The sequence below is a fragment of the Rhinolophus sinicus genome, linkage group LG03 (assembly GCF_036562045.2).
Source record: "Rhinolophus sinicus isolate RSC01 linkage group LG03, ASM3656204v1, whole genome shotgun sequence".
NCBI lineage: Eukaryota > Metazoa > Chordata > Mammalia > Chiroptera > Rhinolophidae > Rhinolophus > Rhinolophus sinicus.
The window spans coordinates 160,962,472-160,979,938 of NC_133753.1; the positions used below are offsets into that span (position 1 = coordinate 160,962,472).

The 17,467-nt window shown below is 38.3% G+C and overlaps 1 protein-coding gene across 1 annotated transcript in view; it reads right to left on the reverse strand.

The window, feature by feature from the left end:
- Nucleotides 1-17,467, reverse strand: part of NDUFAF2 (NADH:ubiquinone oxidoreductase complex assembly factor 2) — a 122,980-nt gene that overhangs the window by 10,588 nt on the left and 94,925 nt on the right. The gene's annotated exons all lie outside the window — the stretch shown is intronic.

The following is a 17,467-nucleotide window of genomic DNA, read 5'->3' on the forward strand; positions in this document are numbered from 1 at the left end:
GTAAATTACAATATGACACATTATGTCAGGGGTGTCCAAACTGCGGCCCGATCCATTTTGTATTGGCCCGCAGAAAGTTCCAAAAACATATTTAGTTTACTTAAATAAACCAGGTGAGGCAATACGTACTTCACCTCGAGTGAGTGGCCCGGCTGTTTGTGTATTTTACCGCATATGGCCCTTGGTGAAAAACGTTAGAAAAACGTTTGGACAGCCCTGCATTATGTGATAATATTAGCAAAAAATGACATGAAAAACAGAAGAAAAGCCGTTGCTCCTATTATTATCCATCGAGTGGGGAGTAGGGGGTTAGAAATGACTTCCCAGAGACGGTGATGCCTGAGTCTTAACAACAGGAATGAACCAGAGCACCGCGGAGAGAGGGGCCATTCTGGGGAGAGGTAAGCACACCTTCACAGGTATGGAGGAGTAAAGCAGTGCAGCAAATGCAGGACACTGCCAGCAGTTCATATGGCACTTGGGTCAGAACATGCTGACTCTTACAATGCAGTGTTAGGACACTTACATTTTATCCTGAAAGCCATGGTGAAATATTTTGACTTTGAAGCAAGACTAGGATTTCCAGATAAAAGAGTAGAACCCTGTTATAATTTGAACTTCAGAAAAGCAACAGTTGTTGTTTTTTAGTATAAGTATGTCTTAAATAAATTGCATGGGACATACCTACCTTTATAATTATTCACTGTTTGTTTCAAAGTTAACTTTAACTAGGTGCCCTATATTTTTATTTGAGAAATCTGGCAACCATAGAAATTGGATTGGGGGGAGGCAAGGCTGGAATCAGTTATTACAGAATGCTGCTGCAGAAATGCAAGCGAGAAATCCTCAGGGCAGGAATCAAAGCAGTGGCAGTGAGGTGGGGTAGAAAGACAGATTGTTCAGATAGTCAAAGGATAAAGGTCTTGGTCACCACGTATGTGGAGGTAAAAAAGATCAGGACAATCCCCAAGTTTCCGATGAGTGATGAGGGATAATGCCCTTGACCATGATAGGAAATAGAGAAAATGAGAAGGAGTCCCACTTTAGACACACCGAATTTGAGATTATCTGTAAAATATCCCAATATTTTGTATCAAACGGTTAGGCTCCTTCTTCTCAGCCAAACCTCTGAATACTGAAGGGCTTCAGGACACAATTCTGGGCCTTCTTCTTTTTTTATACTCTCTCTAAGTAATCATTTCCAATTTTATCAATTTAAATACTGTCTGTACATACTGAAGAATCTTAAATTTGTACTTTCAGGCCTGAACACTATCCAAGCTTCTGAATCCTATATCCAACTATCTAACTGATGTCTCCACTTGGATGTCTAACAGACATTTTACATGAAATATATCCAAGGTCACTGAGGCTCAGAGAACTAGCTCTGCGTCACACAATTTGCCTAGACTTGAAACAGAAGCTCTGTCTCCACTGTGTTCTTTCCACTGCTCCTTACTACCTTGCACAGTTTTCCACAAGCCCCACACTAGGCGCAGCAGACAGCTGAGCTCAGGATATGCAGCCTGACTACAGCGTTCCCCTGACCCAGACAGCCTGCCTCGTTTCAGTCGGCCCTTGCCCTATTCCCGTTCTTCACAAGCTTCAAGGTGACACCCCACTACACACACATAGAGAGGGGCCATGCAGCTAACGAAGCCCCAAAAGTTCACTACCATACTCTTAAAGTAGACCCTCTGACCTATCCAGTGCACACGAGTGGGGGGCTGGATCTGGGGGGAAGGAAGGGGCTACTGGGAGGTCCTCATGGTGGGAAGCAGCCTTCAGCCATCAGCAGCCTCCCTTACATAACTGTGTACATTTGCTAAAACTACTCCTATTTTCCCTCACCTTTTCCATCCACTTAGCACCAAATCTTATCAATTCCTCCACCAAAATGTATCTTTTATTTTTATTAGTTTCAGGTGTACAAAAGAATGCAATAGTTAAGACATTTCATCCCTCACAAAGTATTCCCCCAATCTATTGCCCCTCTGACATCGTGTATATCTATTATAATTCCATTGACTCTATTCCCTATGCTGTACTCCATATCCTGTGACTATATATATTAAATTATAGTTGACATACAGTATTATTCAGCTTCAGGTGTACACTGCAGTGATCAGGCACCTACACCATCCATGAAGTGGTCTCCCTAATAAGACATGTGCCCATCTGACACCCCCCAAAATCTTTACAACATTATTGATTATATTCCCCAAACTGCCTTTCATATCCCCGTGGCAATACTGTAGTTACCAATTTATGCAGTCTAATCCCTTCCCCTTCTTCCTCATCCCCACCGCGCTCCCTTTTGGCAACCCTCAGTTTTTCCTCAAAATGTATCTTGAATTGTGCAGTTCTTTCCACCTCCACTGCCAACAGCACTTCTTGCCTGGACTATAATGGTCTCCTCATAGGTCTCTGCAGTCCCTCTATGATCTAATGCCCACATAGCAACCACTGACCTTTCATTCCACTTCCCACTAACAATCACTTAATGGGTCCTCAGAACAAAAGCCAAACTTACCATGGCAGACATGGGGATACTCTGACCAGTTCCCACTTCAAGGAAGGACCTGCTTCCCAGCTGCAGGGAATGGTGAGCAGACAGCCTCCACTGTGCTGCTGGACCGCGGCTTATTAACAAATAGACATTTGGGTGGTTTCTAGTCTTCCACTATGCCACACTTACTCTTTCTATTAAGAAGTAGCCATGCGAATTATGCCAAATGGTGTATTTTCATCCGATGCCTAGAATAATGCCTAGAACATAATAGGTGCTCAATACATATTTGCTGAACGAATAAATTTGCCTCTGTCTGTGCACTTTACTCACCACTGAATGAGCAGATTGACTCTGTATTTTGCAATTGTGCTACAAATCCAAATCTACACTTAAATAGCTGTTAATCAAGAAGAAATCATATTCCATTATTAATAAAACAAATTCCGAGGCGAGATGACTTAAAGCCCTTCTCTTCATAAAGCTGAAAAAGCCTTAATAACTCCAAAAGTGAGAAAAGATAGGTACAAATTTATTTATACTCTTGGGAGTTACACTAGTTTTTTTAAAAAAAATCAGCGTGGTAAAGACTGTTGACGCTTTTGAAAATTAAGAAAAAAATTATTTCTCCTTTTTGTGTACCTTTTACCTGTCAACCTGTAAGTATTTAACTTAAAATATATCACCACCAAATATAAAACTCCTAACTTAAGAAGTCGATGCAGTATGAAACTTTAATAATAAATCAATTATTTTGGACCTAAAATACTTTGTTCAGAGAAACAGTGTTATAACGATGGTTCTATTTCTTGCCTAGTATATATTAAGCAATTTAACCACAGCGTAGCACATTTGCAATAAAAAATATAATGTGATAGAATCATAATACATCATCCACAGTGCCTATGACTGGCCAAAACTTGAAAACAGCCTGTTGTTTTTAGTCCCTCCGAGGGACTGCTGGTGCTGATTTCCCAAAGCGGGAAGGGTACTGTGGGAAGCCAGACGGGTAAGAGAGCCTCCGCTACTTCAGGTGGAACTCAGGACTCCACTCTCCTCACTCCAAAGCCAGGCCAAGATTTTCCCTTCCTATCATGTGATTGATGAAGGTAGAAATGAAAGCGCAGGATTGGGAAAGCGGGCTAGTGATGGAGGTGGGAGAAGGTGAGCATGTAGCAGTTAGATAAACGACTACCACACCACCAGCCATAATAATAACATCCGCTTTAGGCAACGTGAGTAGCACCGACAGACAGGCAGTCAGGCTGCCTGCAGCAATTATACTGGGAGGGGAGCAGAATTCCCAGAAGAGCAGCAGCTGATGAAACCAATCGAAATGACACTGTGGGAAGCAGGGAGGAACCGCTAAGAGAAAATGAAAGGGCTAGGGTATTACTAGGGTTATAGAGTGAGTTCTAAAGGTCAGGCAATCAGGTAAGCAAACAGGTGTAAGCTCAGTGGCGTGAATGGTAGCTCAAAAGCCACACTTCCTTTAGGTTTGGTGAAAAAGAGAGGCTCAGGGATGTCCCAGCAGTGATGGAGACAGGATGATGAAGAAACGAGGCGGGGTGAGAATTCTCATGGCACTTGTGGGAGGGCAGCAAAACAGTCACTGAAAAATAAGAACAGAGGCAAAAGGAAATCAAGGGCAGAGAAGGAACAGGGCCTTCCGAATGCACTCACCAAGAGACCTTGGCTGGAGCCCGTTTTCTTTCACTTTCATTCACACACTCATCCCATAACACTGAGCACCTACTCTGAGCCAGGCACTGTTCTAGATCCTAGAGACAAGGCCGGGAACAAAACACAGCCCTGCTCTCGTGAGGCTAAAACTCTAGTAGGAAGAGACAAACGATGAACCAACAAATAACACAGCTAGGAAAGGTGACTGCTATTGCAGAAATAATGACACCTCTCATTTAATCAGCCTGCCGTTTTGGGTTTGCTAAAAACAGGAAACGAACTAGTGTGGGAGTATTTGCAAAGGAGTAAACAGAACTTTTTTAGCTCCTTTTGAACGTTCTCTTTTCCCCCTGAAAATGGAAACCACTTAGATGTGCATTATCCTTCTTGGTGGCCGCTTAGTAGCTAGTGTTCCATTGTACAGAGGTACCACAATTTATTCACTCAATCCCCTATAGATGGATGTTTAGGATGCTTCATATTTTACAACGCTGCAAACAACATCCTTGTATAAAATTTCACACACTTGCCAGTCATCCCTTAGGATACGTTCTCAGAACTGGAACTACTACATCAAAAGGTTCCTATATGGAAAACTGGTCTCTAAAAAGTCAACATCAACTTACACCTGCACCTGTGGTGAATGATAATGCCTGTTTTCCCATAACTGTGTCAATACAAAAAAAAAAAGAAAAAGTCCTTACCTGTCCTGTATTTTATTTTATTTTATTTTTTTAAAAGATTTTATTGGGCAACAGTGTGTACTTCCAGGACTTTTTTCCAAGTCAAGTTGTTGTCCTTTCAGTCTTAGTTGTGGAGGGCGCAGCTCAGCTCCAGGTCCAGTTGCTGTTTTCTAGTTGCAGGGGGCACAGTCCACCATCCTTTGTGGGAGTCGAACCCGCAACCCTGTGTTTGAGAGGATGCGCTCCAACCAACTGAGCCATCCGGGAGCTCAGCGGCAGCTCAGCTCAAGGTGCCGTGTTCAATCTTAGTTGCAGGGGGCGCTGCCCACCATCCCTTGCGGGACCCGAGGAGTTGAACTGGCAACCTTGTGGTTGAGAGCCCACTGGCCCATGTGGGAATTGAACTGGCAGCCTTTGGAGTTAGGAGCACGGAGCTCCAACCATCTGAGCCACCGGGCCGGCCCCGTATCCTGTATTTTAGAACCCAGTCTTTGGTTTGTCTTTTAACTTTGTCTAGGATTTTGTTTTTGTAAAAAAGTAGAAATTTCTTATGCTGTCAAATTTGTCAAGTCTTTTCATTATTGTATACGACGTAGGTGTCATGTCACTCCCTCTTCATCTTGCTTGGTCCTTTTTATTCACCAGGTCTCAGTCTAAGTATCACTTCACAGAGCAGCTTCCTTAAACATCCCATCTAAAGAAAGCAGTCCCTGTTATTCATTCTTAGAATCTTTGCTTTTTTCTTTCAGAGTTCTTTTCACAATTTGTAATGATCCATTTTTGGTACTTGTTACATATCTGTCTTTCCCACTTGAATATATATATGCTCCATGAGGTCTACGGCGTTCCCCAGGTCATCTGCATATTTTCCACCACCCCTCCAACATCTAGCATAGAATAGACACTCCTAAATAATTTGGTGAATACATTTCAGCTTCTTCCTTCCGGGAGGCTACCGCTAGTTTCCCCTTGAACAGTGTTCCTTCTAAAAGGTAAAATGGATAGTAAAGACAGTGGAACTAAACCTTGACTAAAAAGTAATTTACAAGGAGGGAAGATAAATCTCACTCACGCCTTCTCCAAAACAAACGCATCCAGGTCGGGCACTGCTGGACCCAGACAAGTCAGGCAATCTTGGGCTGGGCTTAACTGAACACTGTAACATGGCAACTGTGGCAACTGAGTCAGGCAAGTTACATGATCTTTGAGGAAATTCTTCTGGTTCTAGGATTTGCAATATTGTTTTTATGACACCCAAGGGTGCATCCACGCAAAAATCTCAAGGATTTTTGATGGTTTAAAAACCTATCATTAGCTCACTTTCAAAAATGAGTACGTTCTATATTACTAATTTAGGATAAAAAAGTGTTGTGATGCCAGAGCACCCAAAAAGTTAGGAACTTGTAACTTAGCTTCTACTGATATCCTCTATGATAGCAATTCATCACTTATTTCAAGGAAAGTGACATATATTTCAGGTATTTAGGCATAAGCTTCAGCAACAGTGGTAGTCAATTCCTTGAATAGTACCAGTTAATAAGGTCACAAACTGAAGGTTAGGAGAGCATGTTTTGCCACTTGCTAGATAAAACAGTTCACTTCAAAGATATCAGGGGTAGTCCCTTTCATTCTGACAATAAAAAACTCTGTAATAATCAGCTTAGATGGATATTTTTTAGGATAATTCTTAATAATGTCTCTTTCCTTTTAGACTAAGATATCTTTTAATTGTGGCAGGAACCAGGGAAGTTCCACACTGGCAATTTTTCTCAATACCTGTAAATCAGGATTCAAAAGTCGAATAAACAAATTTGAACAACAGCTGAGATCTATTTTCATAGTGCAGGTTAATAATACTATTATCCTTTCCCTGTAAATACTTTTGCTTCTTAAATTGAGAGGCAAAAACTGATGGTTTCTTAGGTAAATCCATGTAATGTATTAACCTTCACTGAATATATCTTTGAACTTACGTCTTCTCCAAATCAAACGCATCCAGGTCGGGCACCGCTGGACCCAGACAAGTCAGGCAATCTTGGGCTGGGCAAATATTTGTCCAATACACAAATGAATTTTGTTAACAAATATTATTACTCCCGCATGATAATACACTCTGGCTTTTTTATAATTATTGCACTTAAATGACTATGCAATGTACATTTCTTGGCAAAAATATCCATCTGGTGATGAAAATTTGGAAATCATTCAATAGAAAATCTTATTAGTGAGGTTTATTCAATAAACACACATGAAACAAAATGTTTTTTATGATAAACTGTCATATAAATTGGGGACCAGCATAATGCAATTAGTCTAACTGTGTGAGGGAGAATATTACTGAATCCTTATGCTTATCAGTCCTCACTAAAAAACATCCTTTCCCTGTCTTAAGAAGAGAGACTGTCAAAACAGATAACTACAGAAAAGCTAGAAACAGTTTGAAAGAGTACAAAAAACTTTATTTTCCTCTTTAACATTTCACCTTATATCCAAGTGGGCAATTCAGAAAACATTTACCTTTATTATTGCATATCAGGAATTTCTTACATTAAAACTGAAAAGAAGTCAGTTGCAATTACAACAAAAAGAATGCTCAGGGATTTTCATCTTCAAATTCCTGGACAGGAAAGTATAAAAGTGACCCAGAGAAAAAAATTCTACTCACAAGAATATGATTGATCCTTTATGTACTAGTATTTGGCCCCTGATAATTTGAATCAATCTTTTTTTCCCCTTCTACATGTTTTGTTTTTTTTAAATATTTTTTTTTTTATTGGGGAAAGGGAACAGGATTTGGGGTACAGTGTGTACTTCCAGGACTTTTTTTTCCAACTCAAGCTGTTGTCCTGTCAATCTTAGTTGTGGAGGGTGCCGTTCAGCTTCAAGTTGTTGTCCTTTCAGTCTTAGCTGTAGAGGGCGCAGCTCAGCTCCATGGCCAGTCGCCATTGCTAGTTGCAGGGGGCATAGCCCACCATCCCGTGCAGGAGTTGAACTGACAACCTTGTGGTTGAGAGCCCGGGCTCCAACCAACAACTGAGCCATCCGGGAGGCAGCTCAGCTCAAGGTGCCATGTTCAATCTTAGTTGCAGGGGGTGCTGCCCACCATCCCTTGTGGGACTCGAGGAATTGAACTGGCAACCTTGTGGTTGAGAGCCCACTGGCCCATGTGGGAATCGAACTGGCAGCCTTTGGAGTTAGGAGCATGGCACTCTATCCGCCTGAGCCACTGGGCCGGCCCCTTCTACATGTTTTTAGTGATATCAAGTCCTTATTTAGCAGTTTAGAATATGCAAGACTTTTGTTGAGATCAGGTATTTTTCCCCTTATGAGTAATTCAGTGTTCAGCTGATTTGATGAGGTCTATCCACATTATGGAGAGTAATCTGCTTTACTCAAAGTCTACTGATTTAAATGTTAACCTCATTTAAAAAACAAACAAACAAACAAACAAACAAACAAAAAACAAGTATCTTCACAGGAAAATCTAGACTAGTATTTGACCAAATATCTGGGTACTGCAACCTAGCCAAGTTGACACCAAAATTCACCATCGCAGTTAAGAAACACATTTTACACTACAACTTGGTATACACAAACATGTGCGTGTGTGTATCTGAAACAAGAATTTCAGAAAAAAGTACTTATTCTTAGTAAGGTTTTGTATGCTGGCTTTTTCTATTCCATATTTTTTCTACTTCATTAAAAAGAAAAAATACTTATAACCCACTAAATTGATTTCACAATCCACTAATGTATCACATAAATTGAAAAACCCTACTCTAGATGACACATCCATTTACTCACGTTTTAGAATACTGGTAAAGAAATGCATCACAGTGACACCAGAATGTGATATTTGAGAAGGAAATTAAGTATATTTGAACGCATGAAACACAATGAATATATGTATATCAGAAAAAATACATAAAATGCCTAATTCCTTATTACCATAGCAACAACATCCACTTAGCAAATGAGTATAGTATTTTATCACTGTCGTAATAAGTACTGGAGAATAAAGTCTGGCATGCCTAAAGACATAACAAAATCAGAGGCAATCAACTGTGGCCTGGTGTCTTGGAGGGCACATCACCAATATAATCAATACATTTTCCTAAACACCATTATTTCCCCTCCGCTCCCATTTAAAGAAATACAATTACATCTGATAAAAGTGATCAGCATCAACTTATTTTTTAAATTTAAAATTATGAAGAAAATCATTACTTCTCCAGCATGGACAGAGTAAGAAGAAAATCACAAGAAATTGTTTTGGTGAGATAACTGAGAAAAAAGTGTAGATTAAAAAAAAAGCCTAACCTCATTTTAACTCCTTTAACCTTTTAAATTCTGGATGTAAGCCCAGTTTTAAAACCTAAATGAGACTTGTCTTAGTGACTAATGACATGACTCAGCAGGTTAACTATTCAGAACTAATTCTGTATACCTTTTAATATGCACCTAGTAAGTTATAATGGAACTCAGAAGAACCTGAGCACAAGCATATCTAAAAATAATGAATAATAGCACCTTATTTATATACAACTTAAAAAAAAACACACCTTTTATATTCCGCTCCTTAAAAGTCAGATAAAAGTCAAAATAGAAGAAAAAATATGCCAAGAATAAACTAAGCTCAAACTCAGACCTCAGCTTGTACAGAAGTATATAAGAAGCAATCCTTTAGATTCAGAAAGATGGGATGCTTGAAGTTTGAAATAGTACTTTTTAGTAAGATCCACCTAAAACCAATGTTTTGAAAACCAAAAAGAGTTACAACAGAAACTAGCATAAACATTTCTTGCACAATTAATAAATACCTGTAGTTAGAGAAGCACACTAGCTGTGGTTAAGAGTCCAGACTCTAAGGAGCTCAAAACGATTCACTTTCGTTTCTTACCACATTTCTCTAGAGAAGCATGGCACATTTTATATTTTCTTCATTTTTACAAAGCTAGAGATCAATAACAAGGAAGGTACATAGAAAAGCTATCTCTAAGTGTTTGCTATTATTTCAGGTGCTTGTTTTTATTCATTATGGTAGCTAAGAATACAGAACCAGAATACAAAATAACAAGTACGCCAAAATTACAGTTATGTACCAATGTATGCATGGGTAAATTAACTTGTTAAAGTTAAGAGTTGTGCAGCCATACAACTTGGGGTAATTTATTATTTCTATTAAAAAAGTTATTGTTGTATTAAATTTTTAATAAAACAGAAAAAAATCAAGTGAGGTCAGAGTACGGGCTAATAAGCCTAAGAGTCACAAAAGTGACCCCAAATTACACCAGCAGGTATAAACTGCAGGGCCTCAGGCACTCCTAAATGAGGACAGACCTGCTTCTTTGCCTGGTCAAAGGCTGGCAACAAATGGGTTAGGCACGAGGCAGGGCAAACGACAGGCATAAAAATCTGTCCAACAGGGACCTTTTATTGTGTGTGGCAGTAAACCCATTCAACCCTATCTTCTCCTTTGGGGAGGCAGAAATGCTAGTAGGTAAATAAAGAATGGGACATCGATCAAGCTCAGGATATATCCTTTCCAGTCTCGGAAACCAAAGACCCAAGAATGACTGTACTACTTAAGATATAATGCTCCTGTATAAACTTGAAATAAGATCCAATTTCTGAAGGCAATATGTGAATGTTTTTTCCCTGCAACCTTAAAGAATCAAACAATTTGGTTTCACAGAGGGAAAAATTATACTAAAAGTAGAATCTAAACATAATTTAACAGAGTTACGATATCTACGAAGTCTACAAAGAAATGATGTTAGCTATTAAGGACATAGCAGGTGCTTGATAAGTAACTGAATGAATAATAAAACTACATGAGCACTGGGGCTTTAAAGAGAATTCCAAAACCTGAGCCACAACACTGATTGTTTCTTATGCATATTGCTGTGATAACTCCTTAAGTGCTTTTGGTATTGTAGAATTTCAAGCATTTCACTTTTCAGTTTATTTTGAATATCTTGTTTTCCATCAGAGACCTAATGCGTTCTCAAAGTATGATACAGGTTTCATTGCTTTCTTTTTTTATAAAATAGTTCATATATATAAATAAATATAGCTAATAACGTAACATACACCCAAGTATAGCTAATAATATAACATATACCCACCATCCAACTTAAGAAATAGCACTGTAGTTATGACCAAAACACTATAGATATGACCAATAAAACACTCTGCGACCCCTCACTCTCATACTCTCTTTCCTTAGAGGTAATAACTACTTTAAATTTCCTGTCTATCATTTTCATGCATGTTTTTATACTTTCACTACATCTTTATATATCCATAAACAACAGTAGCATTGATTTTCTAATTTTTTTGCACATTTATCTCCTAAGACTTTTGAAAACTATGTACCACCTTGCACATTTAAGTTGACACTTAAATAATGGCAAAGGATGTATTTTTCAGTTTATTGCATATTGGATGCATGCTTTAAATATGTTTTGTCAAAGCCTTGAAGCTGCAGTTTAGCATATTCAATTTATGGAAAATATAACCATACAACTAATTGGCAGAGCCAATCCTCATTGTCAAACCCAATCAGCCAAATCTGACTTACTCTCTGTCAGAAAAAGTCTAACTTAATTTTAAAATTCAAATAAATGTGTTATTATTGTGTCTTCATGACAACTCTCACTTGTGAATTTTAATTTTAATATAGATAAATGGATACCTAGCTAGCTAGCTAGCAAGAGAAACTATAAGGTATGGAGCCTTGCCATGAGTTTGTCGCCTGGATGAAAGAATGTGTTGCCCCTTCAATAATTTTTATTGAAGCTTTCCCTGCTTTGCTCTCAAGGGACTCTCCCTCAGGAGAGATTCACTCTCCAACAGTCTCTTTGTTTGGTGCCCTGGAGATTTTTAAACCCCAAGGCAATGCACCATAGTAAGATTTAGTGTGGACAAGGGGTAAGCTTTTCTTTTGAAAAGTGGGAGACAGATGATTACCAAAGAAGTCAGAAAGGAGAACTGGCAGACCAGAAGGGAGTTCTCACGCAGATAATTTTTAGGAAAGACTACACATGAAAAGAGAGAATATGGAAATTAATTCTTTAAAGCTATTCATACCTGTATACCCCATAGAAAGTCTTTGTGTACCCAGTGGTATGGTATCCTGATTTGAAACCACTGACCAACAGCAGAGGTTAGCAAACTGGGATACACCTCGCACCTGTTTTGTAAACAAAGTAATACTGGACACAGCCATACTCACTCATTTACATATTGTCTAAAATTGCTTTCACACTACATTGGCAGAGTTAAATAGTTTCAACAAAGATTGTCTCACAATGCTGGAAATATCTACTATCTGGCGATTTGAAGAAAAACTTTCCTACCCCTCTTTCATAGCATTGTGTATGTATTTTTAGATTTCTTTTCTTCAAATCAAAGTTATATATTCACATAGTTTGTAGGGCCACATGGTTCTAAAAGGCTTTTTTATGAAAAGCAGTATTTCCCTTTCCCCAGAAAAAATCACTTTATATATTTTTAGCTAACGTTTATGGTTGTAGTAGAGGCCAAACCAGGGAGCCACAAAAGTGTTTGATAGCTATAAAGCAGACTAACCCTTCCGTAATATCTAAATAACATTCTCATTATTTCTTCTTTATTTTTCAGTTTTAAGCTTTGTATATTAACTTCTCTTTATTAAAAATGAAGATTTATTCCATCCTTCTTGTGACCTAATACTTTCAAGGTAGCTATAAATCAATATTCAATATTTATGTTATTTTGAGTAAACATTGTCAACAAGTGAGTTATCCAGTATACTAGAAATGCTTTTCCTTTTCCTAACCAAGTTTTGTTTTTCTTAGACATAGTAAGTGAATTCTGTTTATTTTCCATGTACTTATCTATAATTCAACTTCACATGATAGGTTTGGTATGTATGTGTTCATTTCATTTCTTTATTTTCAGACTGGTACCTCTTACCTCAAATTTGTCCAGAAAACAGACTGTACTGTTTTCTCTTTCCTATGAATAAAGTTCCAGTTTTCAAATGGGTAGAGAAGTTGCCTGGTTTTCAGACTTTCACAAAAGGAATTCAACAGCATCCATTTCTTTTTCTTCAGGAGATTTACAATTGATACAATGCTATTCTTTAATACATGGTTCATGTTCAAACTTCACCAATTACCCGAATACTGTCCTTTATAACTATTTTTCCCCCTCAATCAAGAATCAAGTATTACAATTAGTTGTCATGTTGATCAGTCTTTCTTTGTTGTTCATGACACTGGCATGACCAGTCTGGTGTTTCCTGAAATGTGTCCCAATTTAGGTTGTCTGGTTGTTTCCTCATGATTCGATTAAGGTTGTGTATTTTAAGAAGCACTACATAAATGATGTCTTATTCTCAGTGCATCATATAAGGAGGCATAGATGATGTCAAGTCTGTCCTACTTGGTATAACTTTTTACCACCAGGTTAAAGTGGTACCCTCTAGATTTGTCCACTATAAAGGTATCTTTTCTCTATTGTAACTAATAAGTAATCTCTAGGGAGATATTTTGAGACCATGTAAATATCTCATTCTCCAACAAAATTTAACCCAATGGTTTTAGGATCCACTAATGATTTTTCCCTGAATCAAGTATTAAAATGATAGTTGAAAAATGGTGATTTCTCAACTCTACTATTTCTTCTCCATTTACTGGTTACCAAATAATTGCTTCTAAACAGATCTTCAACCACGTTATTGTTTTCAGCACAAGCCTCTACTCCACTTTCAGTGTTTCCTGGCACTGTCAATTACTGAGCATTCTGGGGTTTTATGGTTTAAATTGGGTTGCATCTGGGCTTTCTCTTCTGCCAGATTAGGAATCATTCTTCTCAGTTTTCCTACATTTATTACCACTTCATCTGCTTTCCAGCTTCCGAAACATTGGTGCTGTTTTGCCTCTTCAATTTTCCTTAACCGTGTAGGTTTATACTTTTAAAAATAAATCCTTTTACTGTCATTCTCATTATGCTTGAAGAGAAAGTAAACTCATGTGTTTAACTTACTAACTTTCCTTGAAAGTTCATTTTTCTTTCCCTGCTTTCAAACTTTCTATACATGGCATCATACTGCATGAAGTCTTCTGCAGCTTGCTCTTTTTGCTCAATATTATGTTTCTGAGATTTGTCCATGTTGATAAACGCAGCTCTGGCTCAGTCATGTTATAACCCAGTGTACGAACACGCCACAGTTTACTTACCCATTTCTTCTATATACCAAAAAGTGGTATTGTGAGATTGGGGTAAGGATTTATTTTTTTCCACAAGGATATACATTCCATCTTTTCAATTTAAGACATTAGGAAAGTAGGATTACATATGCAAGAGTCAGTTTTAAGACATTTCAATTCTGTAACTTATAAAGTGAACCTAATAATACTGGGCACAGAGAACTCACTCAATAAATGTCAATTACTTGAAGATAGCAGTGAACTGGGCCTCAAGAATTCAGAAATAAGATTCCTCTTAATGTTAAACTGCAAGATCAACACATTATAGGCCAGAGTGGAGTAAGAAAAGAGTAAAATAAAAGAATAGCTGCAGGGCCAGCAACAGTTGACCATAATATAACTATTGTAACAGCAATAGGAATACTATTTCAATCAGAATGGGGAAGCGAAGAAAAAAGAATCATACAGACAAATGCTGGCAATCCCTAAAAACACTGTCCATGGGAGCAAAAATGTCAACCAGCAGGTGGCAATTTTTTCTATTCCAAATCATAAAGCCATTCATAGGATAAAGACAGATGTTGGTAATTCTAGCCAATTTTATTAAAATATTTCCATTCTATGGGTCAGACTATCCCTATTTTGAGATGAACATAACAGGCAATTTTAGGCCTGATCCAATTAAACATTTATTTCACTTAACTCCTCTTATCCTATCGCCATACTCACCAGGTAACCTACTGTTTTTTCCTGTGCCAATTTAATTTCTTACCATAAATTAATATACTGGAATTCTGGCAACTATTTCCAACTCACAGGTATTTTAGTCACTGTGGTATCTTTCAGAGCCAAATCGCCTTGGACAGGGACAAAAATGAGTCTTCGGGGCCTCTAGCCCAGCTCTGAGAACATGGTCAAGGAAGCAAAGTACTATGAACTACATGGTTCTACCCAGCGGCCCAGCCTTTCCTTGGACTATAGCATCACCATCTCCAATTCTATTCTTCACTGGTTTCTAGAATTTCCTCTTCATCTTTCATGAAGAATATGTATTAAAAATGCAGCAAGTGAGCTCTAAGTTGCAGCTTTCTTCAACTATCTATAAACCTATTGCTGAGTCATGTATTCTGTCATGGCATTTATTCGCTTTTGGCATTTATTTACATTTATTCACTCTTGCAAATAGAAAACTTTATTCTGTTTCCTGCTGTGTTGTCAGTATGAAAAGAGAAGCAATATTTCAAAATATTTGCGATATGTGGCTTCTAGTGGAATAGAGTTAGGACTAGGAAAAGTCTACCTCATTGATTTTTGTGAAATGTTAATTCAACTGTACTGCATTATTGAACAGGTACTGAACCATATTGGCAACCTTCAGTAATACGAATTTCTATGAAAAAAGTATAGGCAAAGCTCAACTTCAACATATGTTTAGTTTTACAGGGTTATTTTATAGTTGGTTGTTGGAAATTCAATCTCTGTCACAGGAATTATGTAATATACTTACATGGCGTTAAGATTTTCAAGTCTGCCAATAAAAGCCTATCAAATAATGAATCAGGCTCTGCATTAGGTGCTTACGAGTATGACATACAAATGAATAAGCACAATCCCTGTGCCATGTAGCTCACAATATAGTCAGAAAGATGAATAATAAAAAAATAATTACAATACTTAACTCAAAGGGTTATACAGGTACTCAAAGCAGTGTAGTTATATCAAGAAAGGAGTGATTAACTCTTTGAGAAGTTTTTAAAAAGTGTTGAAGAAACAATCAAGGATTTTAAAGGACCTTTTAAATAGAATTAAGCAAGAGGAGAAGAGTGCCAGCTGATGCCAGACGGAGAAGACATTAAGCTTGACAGACAGCCAGGAGTTCCTTGAAGAGTAGGGTGGGTATGACAAGTGTAGAGAGGAAAGCTAGAAAACTGGGCTGGACACAGATGAGGAGACCTTTTGGCCAGAACTTCCCCCGTAGTGTGCCTGACAATTGATTTTTCAAGGTAGCCAGGAGAGAAATTCTTGGGTAATAGGGTAAGGTGTGTGTTTGATTTCATAACAAACTGCCATTTTTTGAACATGGTTCTATCATTTTCACACCAACCAAACTAGTACTATATAAAAGTTATGGTTGCTCTAGTTATGGCTATTGTCAATCTTTTAAATTTTAACCATTTTTGTGGATGTGTAGTGTTATCTCATGTTGGTTTACCTGATGAAACTATGCTGTTGAGTATGTTTTCATATGCTTAGTGGTCATTGTTATATCTTATGAAGTGCCTGTTTAAGATTTTTACCCAATTTTTATTAGCTTTGTATGTTGCTTTTTTTAATCATACATCAGTGTGGCAGAGTGGCCTGGAGGTTGGCAAAGATAAAAATGACAAACAAGTAGAAAGAAGTATACTTTGATTGCAAAAGTACTACACTCGCCTGGGCCCACAAAACGGAAGAATATTTTCTTCCAGGGCTGGAGGAAAGTAGAAGCAGTGGAACCCACTTTCTTTCTGTGGCTTGTGGGAAAATGGGCACAATTCACCTCCAGGAAAGAAGAGACTTACAATCTTTCAGACACAGGCAGATTTCAGTTGAGGCTATGTAGTCAAGTTCCTAGGACGATATTAAATGATGAAGGGTAATTTGCGAACAAAGAAACAAATTCCTGAAACACAATGGAAAGGGTCAGGAGGGAAAGGGGTGTGTGTGTGTGTGTGTGTGCTGGGGAGGGTGTAGAAGAGTGTAAAGAACGATGTGGTTAATAGTACATTAGAAAAGAGGCAAGACAGGGCTCCTTTTTAGACATTCAAGAATGTGAGCACTACGGACGATATGCCTTGGTCTCACTGTTCTGACTGGAGCTTGTTTGAGATGCTGGGATTCCCTAAAACTTACTGGGTGGTACCTTAGGACTGATTATTGCAGTTGCCTCCATCTGATCACTTTGCATATCAATGTTTCCATGGAAGGAGGCTTTCAAAGTTCTGAGATAAAAGGAACACCTTTTGCTTCGAGAATAGTAGTAGCTCTTATTATGGCCAAGAGAAGGATAATCAGGTCTCCATGATCCATCAAACCACCTAGTGATACTTCTGAATCTTGGATCACATTGACTTCTTTTCCTTTTTATTCCAAGGTTCACTGATATCAGAAAGAAAGGTCTGAGAAGAGTAGGGCAAGGCCAAGATGGAAGCAACATACAAAGCTAGAAATGGGCTTAGAGATGTGCTCACTCAGATGTGGCCAAACAAACACTGATGGGGTCAGTATAGGAGCAATGGGTCGTTATGTGTTCTGCTCTGGACTACCCCCCCTCTCAACACATGAGGTCGAGTGTCAGAGCTCATTCATGTTGTCGTAAGGGTTTGTAGTAGTGAGGAAGCAGGGCAGAGAAAAGA